At 39.7% G+C, this 11,704-nt stretch overlaps 1 non-coding gene across 1 annotated transcript; it reads right to left on the minus strand.

The window, feature by feature from the left end:
* Positions 1-9,763: 9,763 nt before the first annotated feature.
* LOC148571451 (small nucleolar RNA R71) lies at positions 9,764-9,871 on the minus strand. Its single transcript, XR_015908214.1, has one exon. It is a non-coding gene; the product is annotated as a small nucleolar RNA R71 (small nucleolar RNA).
* Positions 9,872-11,704: the final 1,833 nt, after the last annotated feature.

Here is an 11,704-nt window from a genome sequence, read left to right on the forward strand (position 1 = left end):
TTTCTTGTGATGGATTGGAATTTCATGGTTTGTTTCTACTAACTCTCACATAGTACATATTGGTGATTAGCCTTAGGATAGTTGCATGCATTTAAGTAGTATATAGCATGAGGACATGCTACTGTTTAAGTATAGGGAAATTGATGAATCCATATTTGATGATGATTTTTTGTTAGAATTGAATGGATTTTCATCATATAAACTTGCACTTATTCCCTGGAATAGCATGTTGTTGAACTTTCCTTCCAAATTATGCTTGATTATGAAAATATGCTCTTTTGTGCCTGATGAGCGGATAATTTATACGCTTTTTGGCATTGTTTTTAGTATATTTTTAGTAGGATCTAGTTACTTTTAGGGATGTTTTTATTAGTTTTTATGCTAAATTCACATTTCTGGACTTTACTATGAGTTTGTGTGTTTTTCTGTGATTTCAGATATTTTCTGGCTGAAATTGAGGGACTTGAGCAAAAATCAGATTCAGAGGTTGAAGAAGGATTGCAGATGCTGTTGGATTCTGACCTCCCTGCACTCAAAATGAATTTTCTGGCGCTACAGAACTCCAAATGGCATGCTCCCAATTGCGTTGGAAAATAGACATCCAGGGCTTTCCATAAATATATAATAGTTCATACTTTGATTAAGGATAGATGATGTAAACTGGCGTTGAACGCCAGTTCCATGCTGCATTCTGGAGTCAAACGCCAGAAACAGGTTGCAAAGTGGAGTTAAACGCCAGAAACAGGTTACAAACTGGCGTTCAACTCCAAGAGAAGCCTCTACACGTGTAAAGCTCAATGCTCAGCCTAAGCACACACCAAGTGGGCCCCAGAAGTGGATTTCTGCATCAATTACTCATTCTGTAAACCCTAGTAACTAGTTTAGTATAAATAGGACTTTTTACTATTGTATTTACATCTTCAGATCAGATCTTTGATTAGTTTTATGCTATCTTAGACTTTTGGGAGGGCTGGCCATTCGGCCATGCCTGGACCTTATCACTTATGTATTTTCCACGGTAGAGTTTCTACACTCCATAGATTAAGGTGTAGAGCTTTGCTGTTCCTCATAAATTAATACAAAGTACTACTGTTTTTCTATTCAATTCAAGCTTATTCCTTCTCTAAGATATCCATTCGCACCCAAGAACATGATGAATGTGATGATTATGTGACGCTCATCATCATTCTCACACATGAACGCGTGCCTGACAAACACTTCCGTTTTACATGTAAACAAGCTAGAATGAGTATCTCTTAGATATCTAATACAGAGGACCGAGTTCGAGATATTAGAATCTTCGTGGTATAAGTTAGAACCCATGGATGGCCATTCTTGAGATCCGGAAAGTCTAAACCTTGTCTGTGGTATTCCGAGTAGGATCTGGGAAGGGATGGCTGTGACGAGCTTCAAACTCGCGAGTGCTGGGCGTAGTGACAGACGCAAAAGGATAGTAAATCCTATTCCAGTATGATCGAGAACCAACAGATGATTAGCCATGCAGTGACAGCGCATTGGACCATTTTCACAGAGAGGATGGGATATAGCCATTGACAATGGTAATGCCCTACATAAAGCTTGCCATGGAAAGGAGTAGGAATGGTTGGATGAAGACAGCAGGAAAGCAGAGGTTCAGAGGAACGAAAGCATCTCTACACGCTTATCTGAAACTCTCACCAATGAATTACATAAGTATCTCTATCCTATTTTAATTATCTTTTAGTATACTATAATCTCTTAATACATTTGAATCCGCCTGACTGAGATTTACAAGGTGACCATAGCTTGCTTCAAGACGACAATCTCCGTGGGATCGACCCTTACTCACGTAAGGTTTATTACTTGGACGACCCAGTGCACTTGCTGGTTAGTTGTACGAAGTTGTGAAACAGAATTAAGAACATGAACGTGCGTATTGAGTTTTTAGCACCGTTACCAAGGAAGGAATAATCACGATTTTGCACACCAAGTTTTTGGCGCCGTTGCTGGGGATTGTTCGAGTTTGGACAACTGACGGTTCATCTTGTTGCTCAGATTAGGTAATTTTCTTTTTGATTTATTTTCAAAAATTCTTCAAAAATCTTTCAAAAATAAATTTCCTTTTCTTTTCGAAAATCATTCTAAATTTTTAAGAATGAATTCTAAAGTTTCAATATGGTATGTTGAATCTTGGCTGGCCATCAAACTTTAGACTAACCTGGTATGATTCCTGGAATCTTGATTGAGGACTTTGAATTCATTACTTCCTTTTTCCTATATGTTTTCGAAAAAAAATATACAAAAATCCAATATATATATATATATATATATATATATATATATATATAAAATCATAAAAATAAAAAATTATTTTGTGTTTCTTGTTTGAGTCTTGAGTCAATTTTTAAGTTTGGTGTCAATTGCATTTTTTCTAAAAATTTATGCATTTTTCGAAAATTCATGCATTCATAGTGTTCTTCATGATCTTCAAGTTGTTCTTGGTAAGTCTTCTTGTTTGATCTTGATATTTTATTGTTTTGTGTCTTTTCTTGTTTTTCATATGCATTTTCAATTTGTTAATGTCTCAAGAATAAAAATTTTTAAGTTTGGCGTCTTGCATGTTTTCTTTTCTTGAAAATTTTTCAAAAACAAGTTCTTGGTGTTCATCTTAACATTCAAAGTGTTCTTGGTGTTCATCTTTGCATTCAAAGTGTTCTTGCATATTTTTCTTGTTTTGATTCATAATTTTCATGTTTTGGGTCATAATTGTGTTTTTCTCTCTCATCATTAAAAATTCAAAAATAAAAAAAAATATCTTTTCTTTTTTTATCTCAAAATTTCAAAAATTTGGATTGACTTTTTCAAAAATTTTTAAAATCTAGTTGTTTCTTATGAGTCAAATCAAAATTTCAATTTTAAAAATCTTATCTTTTTCAAAACTTTTTCAAAAATCAAATCTTCTTCAGTTTTTTTATGATTTTCAAAAATTTCAAAAAAATTATTTTCAAAATCTTTTTCTTAATTTTATTTCAAAATTTTCGAAACTTAACTAACAAGTAATATGATTGGTTCAAAAATTTGAAGTTTGTTACTTTCTTGTTAAGAAAGGTTCAATCTTTAAATTCTAGAATCTTATCTTTTAGTTTCTTGTTAGTCAAGTAATCAATTTTAATCTTAAAAAAATTAAATCTTTTTAATTATATCTTTTTAATCATATCTTTCTATCATATCTTTTTAAATCATATTTTTTCAAAAATATGATTTTAAAATATCTTCTCTAACTTCTTATCTTCTTATCCTTTCAAAATTGATTTTCAAATCTTTTTCAACTAACTAATTGACTTTTTGTTTACTTCTTATCTTTTTCAAAACCACCTAACTACTCTTCCCTCTCTAATTTTCGAAAATACCTCCCTCTTTTTCAAAAATTCTTTTTAATTAATTAATTATTTTAAATTTTAATTTTAGAGTAAAGGACATTTTCATCCCTGACCTTTTTTTTTTACGGACATTTTCGTCCTCAAGCAATGAAAAATACATTAAAGCCCCTGACCGTTAAAAAACGTGGACATTTGTGTCCCTCCGTTGATTTACTCCGTTTCCACTCGACGGAAAAGGCTGAGGTGGCACAGGTGGCGCTGAGGTGGCATGTAACGGAGGCCACGTGGCAATGGGGCAAAAAGTTATAGGACATATAAGTCCCTGGAGACGAAAACGACACCGTTTCGTCTCCTCCCCCAATCTTTGAAATTCGTCTTTCCTCATCCCTGGTCTGCACAGTGACGGCGCAGTGTAATGGGGAGTTGTGGCAGAAAGGAAATTCCTCCTTCCATGGCATCTGAAGGGGTATCATCCAGCTGGAGAAGAGGTGGAGGTCCGGTGGCCTCGAGCTCGCGTCCTAAGGAGAAGGACAGCAAACATGGCGTCTCACCAAAGTGCTTCTGTGGAGAAAACGCAGTCCTTTTCATGTCGAAGACCCGAAGCAATCCGGATAGATTATTTCTGGGCTGTCCCTTTTACAAGGTATGGAAACGAAATATGATGCACGTTTGGTTGAAGATTTGTTAGGGTTACTAATTTTTAGGGTTTAAATTATGTGGGTTGATTTGCTGCAGGCAAGACAACCGTATTGCAAATTTTTTGTGTGGCTTGATGAGCATGTTGCTGGACTTGGATTGATAGTAACAAAGTATATGGGAGAGAAGGAATTTATAGATGTAGAAGATGATCAGAGGCAGTAGGACATGGAAATGAGGATAAGTTGCTTGGAGAAGAGGATATTAGCTCTAGAGATGAAAAGAAAGCCAATAAGATGGTGTATCTGTGTCATTGTCATTGTGTTGATTTTGTTGTTGTAAGTTGTAAGAGTTGATAAATGAATCAAAAAGTGTGTAATATTGTTGCAGCAATTATAGGTGATTTCAGTTTTATTTATATGAATGATGATTGTATTGCCTGTACTTGTTGTGTAAGATGTGGAGGAAATTAAAATTGGTTCCCTAATACATAACATACCATTGCATTAGTCATCCAAAAAAGTTGTTTAGTTAACATCCATTTTTATCTGACCCACAAAGGGTGTTCAAAAAGTATGGGACAGAAACATAAATTGTTTGTACTACTTGTCAACAACCGTTACATAGACAAAAAGTTATCACAAAAAGCACTTAATGACAGTAGTCTTCATTCTTTCGAGTCCTTTGTTTTTGGAGAAGCGGGTAAGTTTTGGGGTGGAGCTTCTTGATTTGAAGCTGCAGATGGGATGGTTGATGGAGTTGGCTGTTGTGGACTAGTGTTGATTGTGGATGCAGCGATTGGAGCCGGCGGCCTGAAGATCTTCTGCTTTGGTCTGAATCTGGACTGTTGTGGGCGAGATGTGTCATTGGCTTTCGCTGGAGGTTTAAATGGACGACCTATAGTTGGGGATGGTGGCCTGGTTTGAGTAGTTGTTGGCACTGGAGGTGAAATGATAAGTGTGGATCTTGTCACCCTTGTTGGAGCTTGAGGCATAGATGGATTACTTGGGGTAGGTGATTCCATAACAGTGGGGTTTGGGGAGCTGACTGGTTGGCTGCTGGATGCATCCTGCAAATATGCATGTAAGATGTGAATAGAGTAGTAATATGAAGACAGATTAGTCCCTAAGCTTAGTAGTACAAATACAGAAAAGTCCCTGGGCATATCAGTAATCAGACATGGTAGTCCTTAATTATTTCTATACTAAGACAAATTAATCCCTAACCTTAGTAGTACTAATACTAAGACAGATTAATCACTATAGGGTTCTTACTTCTGAACCTGGAGCAGATTGTGACAGTGGAAGCACAATCAGTGACTGAGAGGAAGTAGCTGCTTTCTTGCTAGGGTGCCTTGTCTTCGGCTTCCAGTTTGGGTTGGAAGGGGCTCCTTTACATGTTTTATAGTTGTGACCCTTCTCACCACACTTGCTGCAGGATACAACGAATGACCTTTTCAGTTTTCCTTCTTGCATGAGTGGCTCAGCCGGATCCTTTTGCCTATTATGAATCTTTGGCCGTCCAATTGGCCTTTTGATAATAGGTGGGTCTGGCTTCGAGAACTCAGTTCCAACCCAAAATTCTGGACTTGGAACAGACTTAATACAGTGTGCATATGTTCTCCTGATGGACTCCATGCATAGCTAAGGGTGAACATAGTCCTGAGGGGTGTCATGTCTCTTCCTTATGGCAGCAAATGCATGTAAGCAGGGCATGCCTAAGGTAATGCAGCGAAGGTTAGTAATATAACCAAAATAACAGTAAAGGGAATTCAAATCAAAATAGCAATGAAACTGGACCAAGTACTGTACAGGAGTTACCAGTCAGTTGCCATCGATTGCATGAGCAACTGTGCCTAATGAGGTCCACATCCACCATAATTCCTTTCCGAGAAACCTCAAACCTCTTTCGTTCATTATCACCAACCCATTCAGCCGTCCACTTGGTGCTTAGGTTTAACAGCTTCTCCATCCTCTTTTCCTGAACTGGTGCTAGCCTCCCCGAGTGATTCTCCAAGACCCGTTTATGATTCACCATCCGCCTCATGAGATAGCATCTGATCTCTTCACACATGGTCAGGATAGGCTTATAGCGATAGTTTACTATTTTTGCATTAAAAACCTCACACATATTGTTTGTGAGGTTATCCACTTTTGGCCCATGGGAGAAGTAAGCCTTCACCCATGTCTCAGGTTCAAATTTGCTGAGGTACTCCTAGGCACCCTTGTTAACTGTCTTCAACTTCTCCATGCATTCCTTGAACTCAGCAACAGTCGTGCACCTGGCACACTCCCACACAACTTGTCGAATGTACAGATCCTTGTAACGATTGATGAAGTTTTTCCACATATGCATAACGCAATTGCGGAGCTTAGCGTGTGGCATAACCTCCTTTAACACAGGCAGCAAACCCTGGCCACAACATAATCAACCACACAGCAAGGAAATTAACCAAGTATGTAGCAATGAATATCATCAACAAATTATAAATGATCTAAACCAAGTAGGTAGCAAGGAAATTAACCAAGTATATAGCAATGACAATAACCATAAACTGGAGTTACCTTCTGTTGGTCTGATATGAAGTTCCAGCCATGGTTAGCATCGTCTCCTATGTCCCCTTGCAGATTGGTCAGGAACCACTTCCAGGCTTCCTTAGTCTCAGCCCTGACCACTCCATAGGCAACAACATAGAATTGGTTGTTTGCATCCTGAGCAACTGCTGCTAGAAACCAACCACCGTAATATGTCTTCAGAAAAAGCACCCATCTAAATGCAACAGGGGACGACATCCATCTTTGAAACCTTGTTTGCAGGCATCTAGGCAAATATATAGTTTATCAAAAATAGGGGGACCATCTAGAATTGGCATGAGCTCAAGCCTGGCTGATGAGCCTAGATTGCTCCTCAGTATTTCCTCACAATAATCCCTGCATCTCTTGTATTATTCCTTTTCATTTCCTTGGATCTTCTCCCTAGCCTCCTTCACTGCTCTATAAACCATTTTAGGATGGGGACAGAGGGCAAATTCCTCTTTAAGAAAATCAGTAGCCTCCTTTGTATTCATGTGTGGTTGGGTGGACATCCGTTTTTCAATCTTTTTACTTAGCCAGTGTTGATCAGCAGCGTTGCTGCCTAAATCCCTCGCACAATTGTGTTCTGGATGGTAGGTCTTCACTTGATAACACTGCAGACTTTTGTTGTATGACAAGTGAACCAAGTAAGGGCACTCCTTATCCCCACACCCCACTCTCACTCTCTCTTTGTCATTTTTTATCCATTTCACTTCCCGACCCTCAGCGATGAAAGAATCTTTAACTACCTCCTTGAACCTGTCTACAGTGGCAAACCTAGTTCCTAGCTCAAACCTGTCCTCACCATGAGCATACTCATCATTAAACTCTGGAAATTTTTCACCTCTGCCTTCATCATCAGATGATATGGGAGTATGTAAGCTTTCAGACTCATACTCAAACATTATCTCCGCCACCTCCGTTGGGAGCTCACTGACATAAAACCCACCCCCGACTGTATAATCCGGCTGGACATCAGCTCCTTGATCCCCTGCTTCACCACGTGCATGAGTCACATTCCCACTCCCTTCCCCTCTTTCATTGCCTCTTGTGCAAAATTGTCTTTTCTTCTTCCCTTGCTTCTTTGGTGTAACTACCTTCTTCCTAGGAGTATTTACCTTCTTCTTAGGAGTAACTACCTTCTTCTTACCCTTGACACCTCTTTTCCTCTTCCTAGCAGTGACCCCAACATTGTTGTCACTCTCATTGCTGTCACTCTCAATTCCAGCCGGTAGAGGTTTGTACAAGACGTCCTCTGTGCTCTCATACCCGTCATCAGATGAAGAGGAAGAATTCAGTTCCTCTGCAGTTTCATCCACCTCCCCTGCAGTATCTCTGTCCTGGGTAGCATCCTCAATAACCTCCGGCTCGTCGACAGGATGGTCAAAGTATATATGGAACTCACCTCGCCCTGGGTGCTTCATTAGGTTCTCTCTCATTGCGTTGATCCCGACATCCCCAGTCAATATGTTCATCCCGGATTCAAATTCAGTGCTTGATGGATCATACCAGTATACTGCCTTGTATGATTGGTAGCCCAAACCCTTAAATAGTGTCACTAGGTCTCCGAAATTGACAAAGTCTAGGTCCATCTCAGGGAACCTCTCCTCCTTTTAATTCTGATAAACCATTTCTCCACCAACTCCTCTTACGAAGTTCCCTCCATGATGAAAGACTGGAACCACAAACACGTCAACCATCTGAAATTGACCAGTGCAGAACTAGGATTAAAAAAGGAAACAACACAACATATGAAAGATACTACATTTCCCGAACACAATCCCTCCCCCTAATCCTACACAGCATGCAATACACCCCTTTTTCACTTTCTTTCTTACACTCTAAACATGCAAACACATTGCATTCCTAGCTAAGCATAACAAACTTACCTTGTGACGAAGACACTAGCCACGACCTCAGACGAAGCTTCTCCTCAGCCTCTGCCACCAGCGATCACCCCTGGCCTTTTGCTCTTCTACGTGTTGTATGTTTTGGAGGGAGAAATAGAGACGAAGAATTTTGATCGTCTTTGGGTTAGGGTTTTCCGTAATTCTCTCACTCAACTATGGGTCTTCTGGGTATTGTATATGGGGATTCAACTGTGTTGATTGGGGGAGGAGACGAAACGGCATCGTTTTCGTCTCCAGGGACTTATATGTCCTATAACTTTTTGCCCCATTGCCACTGGGCCTCCGTTACATGCCACCTCAGCGCCACCTGTGCCACCTCAGCCTTTTCCGTCGAGTGGAAACGGAGTAAATCAATGGAGGGACACAAATGTCCACGTTTTTTAATGGTCAGGGGCTTTAATGTATTTTCCATTGCTTGAGGATGAAAATATCCGCAAAAAAAAAAAGGTCAGGGACGAAAATGTCCTTTACTCTTAATTTTAATTTTATTTCCCCTTTAATTTTCGAAAATCATCAACTCCTTTTCAAAAATTATTTTCGAAAACTTCTTTCTCTCATCTCCTTCTATTTATTTAATTACTTACTAACTCTTCTCTTCATCTCATATCTCTGCTCCTATCCTCACTCTTGTGTTTGGATTATCCATTCTTCTTCACTCTAATTCCCTTTCTTCTTCTACTAACAATAAGGAACCTCTTTACTGTAACATAAAGGATTCCTCTTCTTTTCTTGTTCTCTTCTCTTTCATATGAGCAGAAACAAGGAAAAGGGCATTCTTGTTGAAGCTGATCCAGAATCTGAAAGGACTCTGAAGAGAAAACTAAGAGAAGCTAAATTACAACAATCCAGAGACAACCTTACTGAAATTTTTGAACAAGAAAAGAAGATGGAAGACGCACCTAACAACAATAATGCAAGGAGGATGCTTGGTGATTACACTACACCTACTTCCAAGTTTGATGGAAGAAGCATCTCAATCCCTACCATTGGAGCAAACAATTTTGAGCTGAAACCTCAATTAGTTGCTCTAATGCAACAGAACTGCAAATTCCATGGACTTCCATCAGAAGATCCCTATCAGTTTTTAACTGAGTTCCTACAGATCTGTGAGACTGTTAAGACTAATGGAGTAGATCCTGAAGTCTACAGGCTCATATTTTTCCCTTTTGCTGTAAGAGACAGAGCTAGAACATGGTTGGACTCACAACCTAAAGATAGCCTGAACTCTTGGGATAAGTTGGTCACGGCCTTCTTGGCTAAGTTCTTTCCTCCTCAAAAGCTGAGCAAGCTTAGAGTGAATGTTCAGACCTTCAAGCAAAAAGATGGTGAATCCCTCTATGAAGCTTGGGAAAGATACAAGCAGATGACCAAAAGGTGTCCTCCTGACATGCTTTTAGAATGGACCATTCTGGATATATTCTATTATGGTCTGTCTGAGTTCTCCAAGATGTCACTGGACCATTCTGCAGGTGGATCCATTCACCTAAAGAAAACGCCTGCAGAAGCTCAAGAACTTATTGACATGGTTGCAAATAATCAATTCATGTATACTTCTGAGAGAAATTCAGTGAATAATGGAACGCCTCAGAAGAAGGGAGTTCTTGAAATTGATGCTCTGAATGCCATATTGGCTCAAAACAAAGTGTTGACTCAGCAAGTCAACATGATTTCCCAAAGTCTGAATTGATGGCAAGCTGCATCCAACAGTACTCAAGAGGCATCTTCTGAGGAAGAAGCTTATGATCCTAAGAACCCTGCAATAGCAGAGGTGAATTACATGGGTGAACCCTATGGAAACACCTATAATTCCTCATGGAGAAATCACCCAAATCTCTCATGGAAGGATCAACAAAAGCCTCAACAAGGCTTTAATAATGGTGGAAGAAACAGGCTCAGCAATAGCAAGCCTTTTCCATCATTTTCTCAGCAACAGACAGAGAACTCTGAACAAAATACCTCTAATTTAGCAAACTTAGTCTCTGATCTGTCCAAGGCCACTCTAAGTTTCATGAGTGTAACAAGGTCCTCCATAAGAAATTTGGAGGCACAAGTGGGCCAACTGAGTAAGAAAATCACTGAAACCCCTTCCTAGTACTCTCCCAAGAAATACTGAAGAGAATCCAAAAAGAGAGTGCAAGACCATTAACATAATCAACATGGCTGAACCTAGAGAGGAAGGAGAGGACATGAATCCCAATGAGGATGACCTCATGGGACGTCTCTCAAGCAAGAAGGAGTTCCCTATTAAGGACATAAAGGGATCTGAGGCTCATATAGAGACCATAGAGATTCTACTAAACCTCCTTCTGCCATTCATGAGCTCTGAAGACTATTCTTCCTCTGAAGAGGATGAAGATGTAACCGAAGAGCAAGTTGCTCAATATCTAGGAGCCATCATGAAGCTGAATGCCAAGCTGTTTGGTAATGAGACTTGGGAAGGTGAACCTCCCTTGCTCATTCATGAACTGAATACAGGGGTTCAGCAAACTTTACCTCAAAAGAAACAAGATCCTGGCAAATTCTTAATACCCTGTACCATAGGCACCATGACCTTTGAGAAAGCTCTGTGTGACCTAGGGTCAGGTATAAATCTTATGCCACTCTCTATAATGGAGAAGCTGGGGATCATTGAGGTACAGCCTGCCATATTCTCATTACAATTGGCAGACAAGTTAGTAAGACAAGCTTATGGATTAGTAGAGGACGTGTTAGTAAAGGTTGAAGGCCTTTACATCCCTGCTGATTTCATAATCTTAGACACTAGGAAGGAGGAGGATGAATGCATCATCCTTGGAAGACCCTTCTTAGCCACAGCAGGAGCTGTGATAGATGTTAACAGAGGAGAGTTAGTCCTTCAATTGAATGGGGACTACCTTGTGTTTAAGGCCCAAGGCTATCCTTCTGTAACAATGGAGAGGAAGCATGAAAAGCTTCTCTCAGTACAGAGTCAAACAAAGCCCCCACAATCAAATTCTAAGTTTGGTGTTGGGAGGTCTCAGCCAAACTCTAAGTTTGGTGTTGAAGCTATAGGCGAAGACTTTCGCGGCTTGCTGTTAAGTAAGGTTTAAGCTAGCTACTTGCTTGTTAAAGGTGCTTGCCCCCTAGCTGGATATCCTTTACTGCATCTCCTAAGAGCTGATGACGGAATGGACCACACACCTTTCTTCCTTGACCTGGGGACTGATTCAAATGCAGCAAGGTGGTAGACCATTTCTTGAGAAAGTGG

The sequence above is a fragment of the Arachis ipaensis genome, chromosome B3, assembly GCF_059453495.1.
Source record: "Arachis ipaensis isolate K30076 ecotype BB chromosome B3, ASM5945349v1, whole genome shotgun sequence".
Taxonomy (NCBI): domain Eukaryota; kingdom Viridiplantae; phylum Streptophyta; class Magnoliopsida; order Fabales; family Fabaceae; genus Arachis; species Arachis ipaensis.